Below are 14,110 nucleotides of genomic sequence, written 5' to 3'. Positions count from 1 at the left end.
TTATTTATATCTTCAGCTTTAGTGTGTCAATAGGAAAAATACATTTTAGACTCCCAAACATTTCTTTTGCAAATAGAAAAGATTAGAATAGAAGAACAGGGAGCCCTGCAACAGATGGCATGGCCCCCACAAAGACCCCCACTGAACATTGTGTCAGTCTGAGATTACATAAAGAGACATAAGCAATTGAGACAACCTAAATAGATAGAAGAACTGTGGCGAATTCTCCAAGATGCTTGGAACATCCTATCTGCCAACAACCAAGAAAAACTGTGTCCAGGAGTACCTAGGAGAATTGAGGCTGTTTTAAAGGCAAAGTTGGTCACACCGAATATTGATTTAGCTTCTTTTTTTTAGGTTTACTGGACTTTGTATGACATTAAGTGATAAATGAAAACTATTTATGGAATTATTTTTGAAGACATCCTCACTATGCAACATTTTTCATAAGTGCCTAAAAGTTTGCACAGTACTGTGTATATAATATATACAGGTGCATCTCAATAAATTAGAATGTCGTGGAAAAGTTCATTTATTTCAGTAATTCAACTCAAATTGTGAAACTCGTGTATTAAATAAATTCAATGCACACAGACTGAAGTAGTTTAAGTCTTTGGTTCTTTTGGTTCTTTTAATTGTGATGATTTTGGCTCACATTTAACAAAAACCCACCAATTCACTGGTTTTCGAAAAATATTGTCAAAATATCGTAAAAATTCTGGCTAACCGATTAAGTTATGACATCTCATATACATATAGATCAGGTGGGGTTTATTCAGGGCTGTGGCTCCTCTGATAACATTAGGCATTTCATCAATATCATGTGGTCAGTGGCGAATGATCAGACTCTGGTCGCTGCCATCTCACTTGACGTCAAAAAGGCGTTTGATATGGTAGAATGGGATTATCTTTTTAAGATTTTGGAAATATACGGGTTTGGGAATACTTTTATTGGATAGATTAAGTTACTTTATAGACACCAGGTAGCGGCGGTACAAACAAATTGATTAATTTCAGGTTATTTTACTCTGGATAGGGGCACCCTGCTGGGTTGCCCTCTTTCCCCATTATTGTTCTGTCTTGCCCTGGAAACATTAGCAGCCGCAATAAGAAAGGAAGAAGATTTTCCAGGGGTGGTGGCAGGAGGTATGGCGCATAAGCTTTTGCACTATGCAGATGGTATTTTATTATTCATCTCCGACCCCACTAGATCTATGCCTTGCCTCCACAGAATTTGTAATTCCTTTTCTAAGCTCTCAGCACACAGAGTCAATTGGTCTAAATCCGAAGCTTTGGCTCTGACAGCGTACTGCCCAACGACGGCTTTTCAGCCGGGCGTCTTCCAGTGGCCCAAACAGAGCATTAAGTATTTGGGCATTTTATTTCCAGCAAATTTGTGTGATTTAGTTCATTTTGACCCCTTAATAAAAAGGTTTTCGAGCGATGTGGGCAGATGGGCTTCATTACATTTATCTATGATTGGGAAGGTTAATGTTATTAATTAATGTTACTACCTGCTACAATCTTTCCCTGTAGATGTCCCCTTCTCTTATTTCAAGCAATTTGATAGCATAGTGAAGTCCATCATTTGGAATGGTAAGCATCCCAGATTACATTTCAATAAGTTACATAGGCTGATTGACAAAGGTGGGCTAGGCCTACCCAAGATTTTGTTTTATTATTATGCATTTGGTCTCAGACTCACTGGTCGCTTCCACCTGAGAGAGCCCCTCCCTGTTTTTGTATTGAACAGGAAGTTCTTGCCCCTATTTCGCCATTGCAAAGCCTTTCTACAAACTAATCGGAGAAGTTAAGTTACACCCCGTTATCTCGCATTTGCACTCGGTATGGACAAAAGTGTCCAGAGTGTTCAATTTGGACATTTATTTAAATGTTGCCTTGAGCATATGGCTGAACCCAAGATTGTGTATTAATAAGTCCCTTTTCTGCTGGTCAGAGTGGATTGTGAGGGAGGTTAATACTCTCGGTGACCTATATGAGAGTGGAGTGTTGAGATCCTTTGAAAATGTGCTTCAACATTTTTGGATCCCCAGATCTCAGTTCTTTAGGTATTTACAGCTGCTCCATCTGCTCTGTACTATTTTTGAGAGTAGCATGCACCCCCCTAAAGCGGCTGATACTCTGGGAGTGGTGATTACTGCTTTTGGAAAAGGTCATTAGGCACCAGTGAATTGCTCCCTGCTAATTCAGGGTCTGGGGGATGGAGCTTTAACTTCTATCAAGAGATTATGACTTAAACTTTAAACATGGTATTGGAGGAAGGAGTGTGGGCTAGGATTCTAAAAAATCTGTATCAAAAGATGCAAGAGTGCACCTTATGCTATTCAAGATATTACATAGATTCTATTGGACCCCCTCTAGATTGTATAGGCTTGGTCTTAAAGACACACCCACCTGCTGGCGATGCCAGTCAGAAGATGGAGACACAACCCATGTTTTTTGGGGGTCCAAGATCCAAGAATTGTGGTCGAAGGTTCAGAGTTTTGTGTGTGACGTGTTGGGCACTCGGGTTTCATTTTGCCTCAGACTCTGTATTTTAGGCAATGGAGCAGTCATCAAAATAGGGGATAAACACATAGAAATGGGGTTCTGACCAGTGTTATGACAGGCAGACAGATAGTTTTAAGTGGATGGAAGTTGGCTTGAGCCCTCATTTCAGGAGTGGTGCATGGAGATGGGGAGGGTGGCTGCTTTCAAGGAGGTGTCATATAGAAGGTTGGGGATCTGGGATTCATTTGATGGGAAATGAGGCAGTTGTGTGGAGTTTTTGGGGGACTCTCAGGAGGGGCTGTGGAGAGAGAGGCGTAGTTTTAGATGTGTATGATTATTAAATTATTTGTGTGTGTGTGTGTGTGTGTGTGTGTGTACTTATGTGTGACCACAGGGATGTTCATTGGGGGTCGGGGTGGGGTTGGTGATTGGGGATGGGGAGGGGTAGTAGAGGGAGTTAAATGTTGATTCAATGTATATTTGTTTTGTTTTTCTTTGTCAGCTATTTGAATCAATAAAAAATGTTAATAGGAATTACAGCACTTCCCTAATGCCCAAAAAATTTGGCTTCTCTCTGTTTATTTGAACATGATAAGCATGTGCTTTGATCCTGAAGGAAACTGCTGCATCACACATTTCTTTCATTTAAGGAGCACTCAGTAACTTTTGTCTCTATGTCATCTTGGACTTACACTGACACCTAGCGGCTTGGATGCAGCATCATTTAAAATCAATAGTTTTCAGTTTCAGATGCCATTGTAGAAATTTAGTATTCACAGTCAGTCAGCCATGATTAATTTAATCAGTGAGTGAAAGTGTTAAATAACAGGACGGTTACTGAGACTAAGAGAGTAGTATTCAGCTGGTCATGTGATTCTAACATGGCAGCCCCCATGTGCGGACCCTCTCCATGTAGAATAAAACAGCTTTTATAAGGTTACTTATTAGACTAGCATTTTCATTTTAATGTGAGTGGTCATAATTTCCTAAATATGTTGCAAAATTACAATTCATGTCTTTACTTTTTTAATGAGGAAAAAATTACTGAGTGCACCTTTAATGCACGTTGTGGCTGTATACAGCCTTTTGTGACATGCTGAAGACCTTTTAGACAACTATAAATAATTGTTACATATACATGCACGGTTAATCCGGATACATGGAAAAATATTGAGGTAAATAGTACATTTCTCAGTTATTTCCAAGTCTTCACTGAATTATTGTTAGATATGATGCATTGATACAGATTTGATCCTGCCGGGTTCTAACCGAAAAGCAGATCTGTAATTAAAACAAATAATAAAAAGAAAATAAATAAGTAACTATTAAATAATTATGCGTTTATAAAATAATAAATAAAATAAAATAAATCTGCCCACATAAGATTAAGTTTAGGTCAAACGTGCCCACACAGTGTGTGCATGAATGCAGGATTTTGGATATTAATTAATCTTATATGGCCAGATGTATTTTTGAAATATTTGAAATATTTTTGGGGATATGTTTAATATAAAGAATAGTCAAGTCATTTTTTATTTGTATAGCGCCTTTCACAACACACATTGTTTCAAAGCAGCTTTACAGAAAACCATGTATTAACAGAAAATGAAACTGTAATATCTATAATGTCTTAGAGTCATCATTGTGTAGTTTGATAAATTACGATTGTGAATTGTGTTTAAAAATAAGTAATTAAATAATAATTGTATTTAGAACCCCAGTGAGCAAGCCGAAGGTGCCTGTGGCAAGGAACACAAAACTACATAAGATGTTGGTTAATGGAGAAAAATAACCTTGGGAGAAACCAGGCTCACTGTGGGGGCCAGTTCCCCTCTGGCTAACATCATGAATATAATGCTGTAGAGCTGAGGAGGGCGGGGCCGGGCTGGAATGAGACGCACCCGGTCCCCAATCAGCCTGATGGGGCGCGCGAGGGATAAAGGCGGCCGGGGACGACAGTTCGAGAGAGAGAGAATTACAGACAGCTGTGCTGTGTTTTTAGTTGTGTGTTTTTGTTTGGGTTTTTGCTTAATAAATTATTATTTAAGTTGTCAAGCCGGTTCTCGCCTCCTCCTTTCCTCTAAACCCCCTTACCCTGGTGCCGAAACCCGGGAAGGAGGAGGGATTCCCGTCGCAGAGTCCTCGACACTGCCGTCCACCCAGGGGAGCGCCGCTGCCGTCCGACGGGGGACGGAGTAGCCCGACTACCCGGACGCGGGGAACGGCCGCCGTCCGCGAGGCGAGTGGGGACGGGACTCCCCGACCGCCTGAAGAGAGGGAGCCGCTGCCGGGGGCGGAGGAGTGCCCTGCCGTCCCCCGGGAACGCGGAGGGGTCGAGAGAAGACCGCCGTCCGCGGGGGGGAGGAGGGAAGCGACTCCCCGACCGCCTGGAGTGGTAGGGCCGCTGCCAGGGGCGGAGGAGAGTCCCCACGGGACGCCGGGAACGCGGAGGGGCGTTCTGTCCGCTGGGGGTCGGAGGTCTGACTCCGGTCCGCCCGGGGAGGAGCGGCTGCAGTCCGCCTGAGAGGGTGGAGTAGTGATCGAGGACCACGCGACGGCGCATCAGAGAACCGGTGAGTTTCTTTTTCTCTCTCTCCTCTCTCTCTCTGCCGCTCCGTGTTGGCCTTTCCCTCGCCATTTTGTGTTGTTTTTTTCTCCTCCCAGGTCGAGGAAGGCGGGGAGGACCCGCCGGCAGTCGGGGCATAAGGCACGCCCCCCCACCCGGAGAGGAAGGGTGGGGGGGATGTACGTCATGCCGGGGGCTCCCCGGCCTGAGGCAACGCCGGGAGGAGTGTAGAGCTGAGGAGGGCGGGGCCGGGCTGGAATGAGACGCACCCGGTCCCCAATCAGCCTGATGGGGCGCGCGAGGGATAAAGGCGGCCGGGGACGACAGTTCGAGAGAGAGAGAATTACAGACAGCTGTGCTGTGTTTTTAGTTGTGTGTTTTTGTTTGGGTTTTTGCTTAATAAATTATTATTTAAGTTGTCAAGCCGGTTCTCGGATGCGCCGTCGCGTGGTCCTCGATCACTACTCCACCCTCTCAGGCGGACTGCAGCCGCTCCTCCCCGGGCGGACCGGAGTCAGACCTCCGACCCCCAGCGGACAGAACGCCCCTCCGCGTTCCCGGCGTCCCGTGGGGACTCTCCTCCGCCCCCGGCAGCGGCTCCCTCTCTTCAGGCGGTCGGGGAGTCCCGTCCCCACTCGCCTCGCGGACGGCGGCCGTTCCCCGCGTCCGGGTAGTCGGGCTACTCCGTCCCCCGTCGGACGGCAGCGGCGCTCCCCTGGGTGGACGGCAGTGTCGAGGACTCTGCGACGGGAATCCCTCCTCCTTCCCGGGTTTCGGCACCAGGGTAAGGGGGTTTAGAGGAAAGGAGGAGGCGAGAACCGGCTTGACAACTTAAATAATAATTTATTAAGCAAAAACCCAAACAAAAACACACAACTAAAAACACAGCACAGCTGTCTGTAATTCTCTCTCTCTCGAACTGTCGTCCCCGGCCGCCTTTATCCCTCGCGCGCCCCATCAGGCTGATTGGGGACCGGGTGCGTCTCATTCCAGCCCGGCCCCGCCCTCCTCAGCTCTACAAATGCCAATATTACTTATGTATAGTGCAAGTCATGGTTTAAAATTATTAAACTTAGTAAGTGTTAAGGGTCAGTGTTTAAACAAAGATTTGGTATGAACTGTAAGATTAATGACTAATGTCTTTGAAGTTCATCCTGGATTAACTGCAGAAGTTCACATTGTTGCAATGTCCTTGTTAGTTGCATGATGAAGGGTTTTGTTGGCAATTGATTGATAGTCTATGTGTTCCATTTCAAGACTGTAGTCCATCATTAGATTGAGGTGATGCAGGCAGAGATCAGTTAGGTGCATCGCAGTTCAACCGGCCGGTCCTAAGTCCAAGGTTCAGGCAATGGCATATGAAGTATCCCATGTCTTATGATTGGAGTTGGAATCATTTCATCCTCTGAAGTCCATCGTAATAGACTGAAGTGATGTTTGGCTGGCACCGGCTGCTTTATTAGTCGTCATCACTCAGAGACACGTAGCAGTGGATTCCAACACGAAGCAGGAATGGAGCAGGATCCAGCCGGTTCAGGTGACCTCAGAATAGGAGTCCAGATGTTGAGACAGGAAAATAAATAGAATAATATTAGCACAGATGCCATTCAATGTATTGCAGAGTTATAGATCATAATCAGTTTTTCTGGTTCCAGCAGACCTAACTAAAGCAGCCTAATTGTGAGTTGAAGGATAAATTAGGTGTATGCCTGGCTAAATAGATGAGTCTTTAGTCTAGACTTAAACTGAGTGAGTGTGTCAGCATCTCGAACAGTGTTAGGGAGATTATTCCATAGTTTAGGAGCCAACTATGAAAATGATCTACCTCCTTTTGTGGATTTTGATATTCTAGGAACTATTAATAGGCCAGAATTTTGCGATCGTAATGAACGTGATGGAATATAGCGTGGTAGAATACATTTATTGAAAAGACTCTATTTTATATAGGCTACTGTATACTTTGCTTATTTTTGCTTTAATTGCTTATCATCACTTGTTTTGGTTGAGGCAAGTCCCTCATTTTGAGCGTGTTTTTCCAGACCGGGACCCTTTTGTTTCTTGATTGATCTGGTAACACTGCAACTGGTACATCGCCCACCCGTAGCACAGAGTTGTTATTTAAAAAAACAAAAAAAACATTATAAACCATTCTTTAATTTCGCTCTAACAGGTTACCAATTGAAAAGGAGGCAGCAGAATGCTGGAACCGGTGAGCGCAGTGAAAGTGCAGTCTTTACTAGTCGTACACCAATATTTTGGCCAGGCTGATAAATCGACCAGTATTTGTCCCTTTTGAGATTATGGTCATCTGCCAATACCCATGCCAAATGACAGAAGTGTACTTTCTCCCTTTTGATAGTTTCAAAATCTACCAAAAGCCTGTTCAATAGATAATACACATTTTCTGATAGAATTTCTAATATATCTGAGGGAATTGTAAACATTAATATATTGTTCATTGTGTAAAATATGTTCATTTAATTTCAGATTATTGTGGACACACCTTTTGCTATCATTCAATTGTATTATATATGTATAAATCAACATTGTATTGATTATTGAATATGATATACTGTAACTAGATAATTGTAGACAACAAAAAGATATCGGCATTGGACATTGAATGATTCACTGATTCATATAATTAAAAAGTTATTGTAATTATATCAAAATTAAATCATTTTATTTATAGTATTATTGTTATGCATCTGTAAAAATGCATGTTTTTCTTTATCATACACTGAATAAATGTGTTGATCTGCTTTTCACCAGAGTAATCTGAACTAATCCTTTTAGTGTATATCTTAATCTACGGTAGTGTTTGGGAATGTCACACTATGGTTAATAGAGGAAGTAGTACTTCCTTCCTGGAACAATAGTGTATGAGATACTTCATGTGGCACTTAGAGCGATGCATCAACTTCTATATGCTCACCTCACATTGTGCTTGGCTTTGGTTGTCTGTGCACAGAGTCCAGCTTGCCCGTCTCTGTGCATCTGTGTGTTCCACAGTTGCAGCAATGGCAAGGGACAGAGGTACAGTTCGAGTTAGTCACTGTGTACTCTGCACAAGAAAAGGCGGATGGCAATTATATCGATCTTCAAATAAATGGCAGAACAGTTAGCATGCAACTAGACACAGGAGCCTCTTTGTGTTCGATGCCAGAGTATATCTATAAAGACAAATTGAAGGACTGTATGTTGCATCTGACCTCCATTCATTTGGCTTCGTACACTGGGGACAAAATCCCTGTGTTGTGTGAGCTCAAGGTTCCAGTCACATATGAGGGACAACAATGGTCACTCCCATTGATTGTGGTCAAGGGAGACAAACCTCCATTGCTGGGGCGTAACTGGCTCCAGAAAATATCTTTAAACTGGAATATCTTCAGTTTGAGAAACGTGACACCGGTGAGTGTTCCTTCACTCTCTGATGTACTTGAAAAAACAAAGAGCTGTTTGGAAATGGATATGGCGAGATCAGTGGCTTCAAAGCAAAAGTGAGAGTGCAAGAAGGATCTCAACCTATCGTTCACAAACCAAGCCGGTTCCATATGCTCTTAAGGAAGCAGTAGAAAAGGAGCTTGATTGCTTGGAGAGGAATGGAATTATCTCTCAAGTCTGAAGTAATGATTGGGCGACACCAATATTTGTTGTGCCAAAGAAAGACAAAACAGTCAGACTGTGTGATGATTATAAAGTCAGAGTGAACATATGCATACTCACAGAGGGTTATCCGCTACCAAATGTGAAGGATCTTTTTGCCACCTTGGCTGGGGGAAAGGTCTTCAGTAAGCTTGATCTGTCCTTTGCATATCAACAGCTTGTGTTGGATGCTGAATCTGAGCAGTACCTTACCATAAACACACACAAAGGCCTGTTTAAGTACCATCGTCTTTCTCATGGAATTTCCACAGCACCTGCGATTTTCCAACACACAGTGGATCAAATCCTGCAGGGACTCGAACAGTGTGTTTTAGGGATGATATTCTGGTCTCTGCGCCATCTTCTGAGGAACATTGGGCAGTACTGGACAAAGTGCTATCACGACTTCAACAACATGGTGTAAAAGTTAAGAAATCAAAACGTGAATTCCTCTGTAACTCTGTGGAATACTTGGGATTTAGAATTGATGGAAAAGGGTTGCATCCAACTGAGAGCAAGGTGGAAGCGATCGTGAAGGTCCCTGCTCCAATGAATATCTCAGAATTAAGATATTTTCTACTGCGGAAAGTTCGTGGCAAATCTTTCCATGTTGTTGCACCCACTTCACAGATTGTTGCAAGCCAATATAAAGTGGCAATGGTCTCTAGAGTGTGCCCAAGCTTTTAACACCTATAAACAGCACCTGTTGTCAAGGAAGTGGCTAGCCCACTATGATCCCAAGAAACCACTAAGACTCGCCTATGATGCCTCTCCCTATGGATTCGGAGCAGTTATCTCACATGTTACTTTCGGGTGAGGAACACCCCATTTCATTTGCATCAAGGACGTTAACAGCAAGTGAGCAAAACTATGCGCAGATTGAAAAAGAGGCCCTGAGCATAGTCTTTGGAGTCAAAAAGTTTCACAAGTATCTGTATGGACGCAAGTTCATCTGCTGACTGATCATAAACCTCTTCTTGCTATCTTAGGTTCCAAGTCCGCCATCCCTATACTTGCTGCTCTCTGTATGCAGCGTTGGGCTTTGATTTTGTTGGAATATGATTATGACATAGAGTACAGACGCTCTTCTGATCACGCAAACGCGAATGCATTGTCCAGATTACCATATGTGAAAACCTCTATGGGGGGAAGAAGAGACAGTGTATCAAGTTTCACACTTAGATGAATTGCCTATCTGCGCAAAGGACATCGCCACAGAAACCAGGAGAAATCCTCTGCTATCAAAAGTGTTGGACCTAACTTTGTCTGGATGGCCCAGCTCTCAACAGACCAGGGCTGCATCCTGTGGGGTTCGAGAGTGATCATTCCTCCAAAGTACAGGGAAAGACTGTTATCTGAGCTGCCTGAGGGTCACCCAGGTATAATAAAAATGAAAGCATTGGCAAGAGGATACCTCTGGTGGCCAGGGCTCGACCAAGACATCCCAAACTTCATAAGTAAGTGCACTTCATGCGAGTTGGAGTGAAACCAACCCCCCATCGCTCCTCTTCATCCATGGTCCTGGGCGACAACACCCTGGGAGTGCATTCACATTGACTATGCAAAAATAGACAAGCAACATTTCTTAGTGATTGTGGATATCCACTCAAAGTGGGTGGAAATTTTCCCCACTCAGCTGACCAATGCAGAGAAGACCATAAACCTCTTGCATCATCTCTGGGATTCCTATGGGATCCCCAAAAGAGCTGGTATCAGATAATGGCCCACCATTCACTTCCAGGGAGTGTGAGAAGTTCCTAAGCAACTATGGTGTGTGTCATGTTTTGTCACCTCCATGTCATCCAGCCACAAAAGGTCAAGCCGAGCGGGTGGTACAAACCTTCAAAAAGGCATGGGAAAGGTTACAAGCGCAGTCTGTAGCACCTCATCTGCATCTGGCTCATTTCCTGTTAACCTACCGCAACACTCCCCACACAGTAACAGAACGAACACCTGCTGAACTGTTTCTGAAAAGACAGCCTCATACCCGGCTCACACTGCTAAATCCAGATAAGCCTGCTGTAGTTGTCAAACACCAAATCCAGCAAAAGAGAGCTCATGACACACCATCCAGGAAACTCAGATCATTTGAGGTTGGCCAGAAAGTGATAGTGCTGAACAGTCGACACTCAGATTGTGCCTGGGTTCCAGGAGTGATCTTGTTAAAACATGGACCTCTCACATGCCAAGTACAAGTCGGAGATTGTAGTGTGAAGGTACATGTCGACCATTTACTGTCATCTAATATACAGGACAGAACGGCTGCTATGGATGGTACCATGGCAGATGACTTTGCTTCGGATGTGTGTGGCAAAGGGTAATGTCAGTGTGACACAACCACATGTTTCAGTGGATTCGGGGACAGCTTATTGCGAGGGCACACAAAACTTATTGTGAGGGAATGCAAAACCTTATTGCGAGGGAAAGAAAAACCTTATTGCGAGGGAAAGCGAACTATTGCTAGGGCATACAAAAATATTGCAGAAAAAAATACCCACCCTGTCCTCTTAGGGGCTCTGTAACTTAAACTTTCATTGTATGGGAAAAAAAAGCAGCTTGGACATTTCACTAAGTAACTTCTTTTGTTGTCCACTTTAGAAATCAAGTCAAAGGGGTTTGGAACATCATGAGGGTGAATAAATGATGCCAGAATTTTATTTTGGGGCAAACTATTTCTTTAATTGTTTTTGCTATTCATTTCTTTATACTGTCTTTCGAAGTACTGTGCTCTGTAAGAACCCAGCCTTGACTGCCATTCCAACAGATCTTCCAAGTGACATTGTAAAGTTTTGTCTGGAGCACCTCTGTCTCAAGTATTTTTAGAGGTGCTTTCTCCACCATGCCTGAACTCCTATATTTGTGGCTTATGTATAACTCCATCACTGTTCTACATCTGAGAAGTTTTACAAACCTGTGTTACCTTCATGAGTTACGATTGGATGGGTACATTCTGTCCACCTTCCCCTGGGAAGGACTAAGGGATGTGCCCCGCCTCCGAACACTTGGACTGCACAATAACCACCTGGCATGGATCCCACCACTGGCTGTGTGTTACCAAGGAAACATCACTTACCTGGACCTGTTGAGCAACAGGCTGAGCACCCTGCCTAATGATCTGACTGCTCTCTGCCCATTCAGCACGCTCAGTGATAGCTCTCAAGACCAGCGCTCTGTGGTTCTAGGTGAAACATACAGAGGAGACCACACACTATAGGTCATTTAAAAGGCTATAATATAGGACCACTACATAAACAGATGTATTTGTATGAAAACTAGCTAATTTACAGCTTGTCAGCCATGTGATATACAGTATGTATATATATATATATATATATATATTAGGGCTGTTGATTTAATGTGCTGATTAACTGTGATTATATATTAAATATATTAAAAAAGAATGTGTTAAAAACATTAACACAATTAATCATGCTCCCTGACCCCTTTTAAATAAATATAAAAATAGATTTTCCTACCATAATTTTTTGCATTTAGTGAGTCAAAATAAATAGGAAAATGTTCTTATCACATACAATAATAATGTATTAATACACCTTGACTGGCCCTTGCACATCTATATAGACACATTGTTCCAAGCACACACCAATATACACTGCCAAATTGAAACTAAATTAAGTCATTAATGTCTTATGGTAATTAAATATTTATCCAGTCTGACTGGTTCACACAGACCCACACATGATATCTAAGTGCAATCTGAGAGTCTGCAGTCTTTAGATGGCTCACTGCATTTAAGTCTCCAGTGGAAACCAATGCTCCATACTCTAATAAGCCCAGCCATGCAGAAGAGCATTATGTAACCAAATGCACACATTTGTAGACTCAATATGCAAAAGTGGCATTTTATGAATAGCTCTCTCGCTGTAGTAGGCTCTATGTAGTGACCTCTGCCACAAAAATCACAGCTATGCAGGGTAGCAATGTCTTACTTCACTGTGATGCTACAGAATACCCCACTCCCACAGTTATGTGGATGAAATCTGCCAGAGCCTACCTTTATAAAACAGCTATCTTCTTATAAACTCATTATTTTAATGCACACAGTTAGTTCGTCTTTTTTTTTTTTTTTAAGAATCTATATACTTAAGCCACACTTTAAAATGTATTATTATGTAATGTCATTGCATTAGGTACAAAATATAAAACCAGGTGTCATTTGTATAAAAAAAAAAAAAGGAAAAAAAAAGAGGTTGGCAAAATCACACTTTTTAAGCAAAACATTTCAAAAAGGTTACTAATAGTAGGTTTAAATGATTAAACAATAAATATACTGTTAAAACCATAGACAAATAGACACATTTTATTTGTTAAAAGGTAGTGGACCTCGTCCATAGTTAATGTAATGAACTACACCTGTGTAAACTTGAAGTTAACCGACTTCATACTGTACATCCACTTGAAACCACCTTGAGACCAGTTGGTTAAAAGTAATTGTAAAAATGGCAGAAAAGTTAGTTAGTTCCCAGAAAAGGTCTAGCATATTTTGTTTGCAGATCCTTCTTGGTTTGATATTTTGTTATCTGTGCAATGAAATTAATCAATTTTGTACTTCTGTAAAGCTTCTAATTAATCAAAATTGAAATTTTGGCATTGAGGGCATTATGTTTCTCCTTTTAATTTGACTGTGCATGAAACTCTGTTGCTTGTCTTATGTGCGTTTGATAAGGACGGACCAATTGTGTAACATATGTATTGTCTTTTATTTTAAGCTTGTTGTAAGCAGACACAGAAGCCCAGAAAATTTTCCAGCTGTATGTTACCATGAGAACTTTGCCACCCTGAAAATAATTAACTTTAGTTATAGTGCACCTTCATGTCTAAATATTACCTTACAAAGCACGTTGTTGCAAAAGTTGCAAAGCATCCAGAATGAACTTTGTCACCTATTAAACTGTAAGTTAAGGTGTACATGAGTCTCCTCGAGTGGGAGTTTGTTGGTCTGCTGTCAGCCTTAATGGAATATTCTATAAAGATGCAGGGGAGACCCGGTGCAGAGTGCAAAGCATGGCAGGGATATCAGAAGCCATTGTTAATCTGAATGTGGTTGGGGTAATGGCTGAATATTCAGACCTTCAGCAAACAGGGGCTAAATTCTAAGAGGAAACCCAACCAGAAATCTACAGTGACATATTTGTTACCTCAAAACATAACTGTACCACTCTCTCCTCCTAAGAGAATCATGAACATCCCCAAAACCAACAGAGACAAGATGAAATGGGACAGAACCGCTGGAGAAAACCTGCCACAAAATCACTTTTTGATTGTTTCTGCTCATCTAATCCACAAAAGAAAAACACCTCATGTCACCATGTCCATTCACACCTAACACAACCATATAACAGTTTAAGGTCACACTTTATATTAGGT

General features: G+C 42.3%; 1 pseudogene; it reads left to right on the top strand.

Annotated features, from left to right (window-relative positions):
- Window positions 1-7,988: 7,988 nt before the first annotated feature.
- LOC127412032 (leucine-rich repeat, immunoglobulin-like domain and transmembrane domain-containing protein 3) lies at window positions 7,989-14,069 on the top strand (annotated as a pseudogene).
- Window positions 14,070-14,110: the final 41 nt, after the last annotated feature.

The sequence above is a fragment of the Myxocyprinus asiaticus genome, chromosome 21, assembly GCF_019703515.2.
Source record: "Myxocyprinus asiaticus isolate MX2 ecotype Aquarium Trade chromosome 21, UBuf_Myxa_2, whole genome shotgun sequence".
NCBI classification, from domain to species: domain Eukaryota; kingdom Metazoa; phylum Chordata; class Actinopteri; order Cypriniformes; family Catostomidae; genus Myxocyprinus; species Myxocyprinus asiaticus.
The sequence above is the reverse complement of the archived record's forward strand: the minus strand, read 5'-3'. Positions and strand labels throughout refer to the sequence as shown.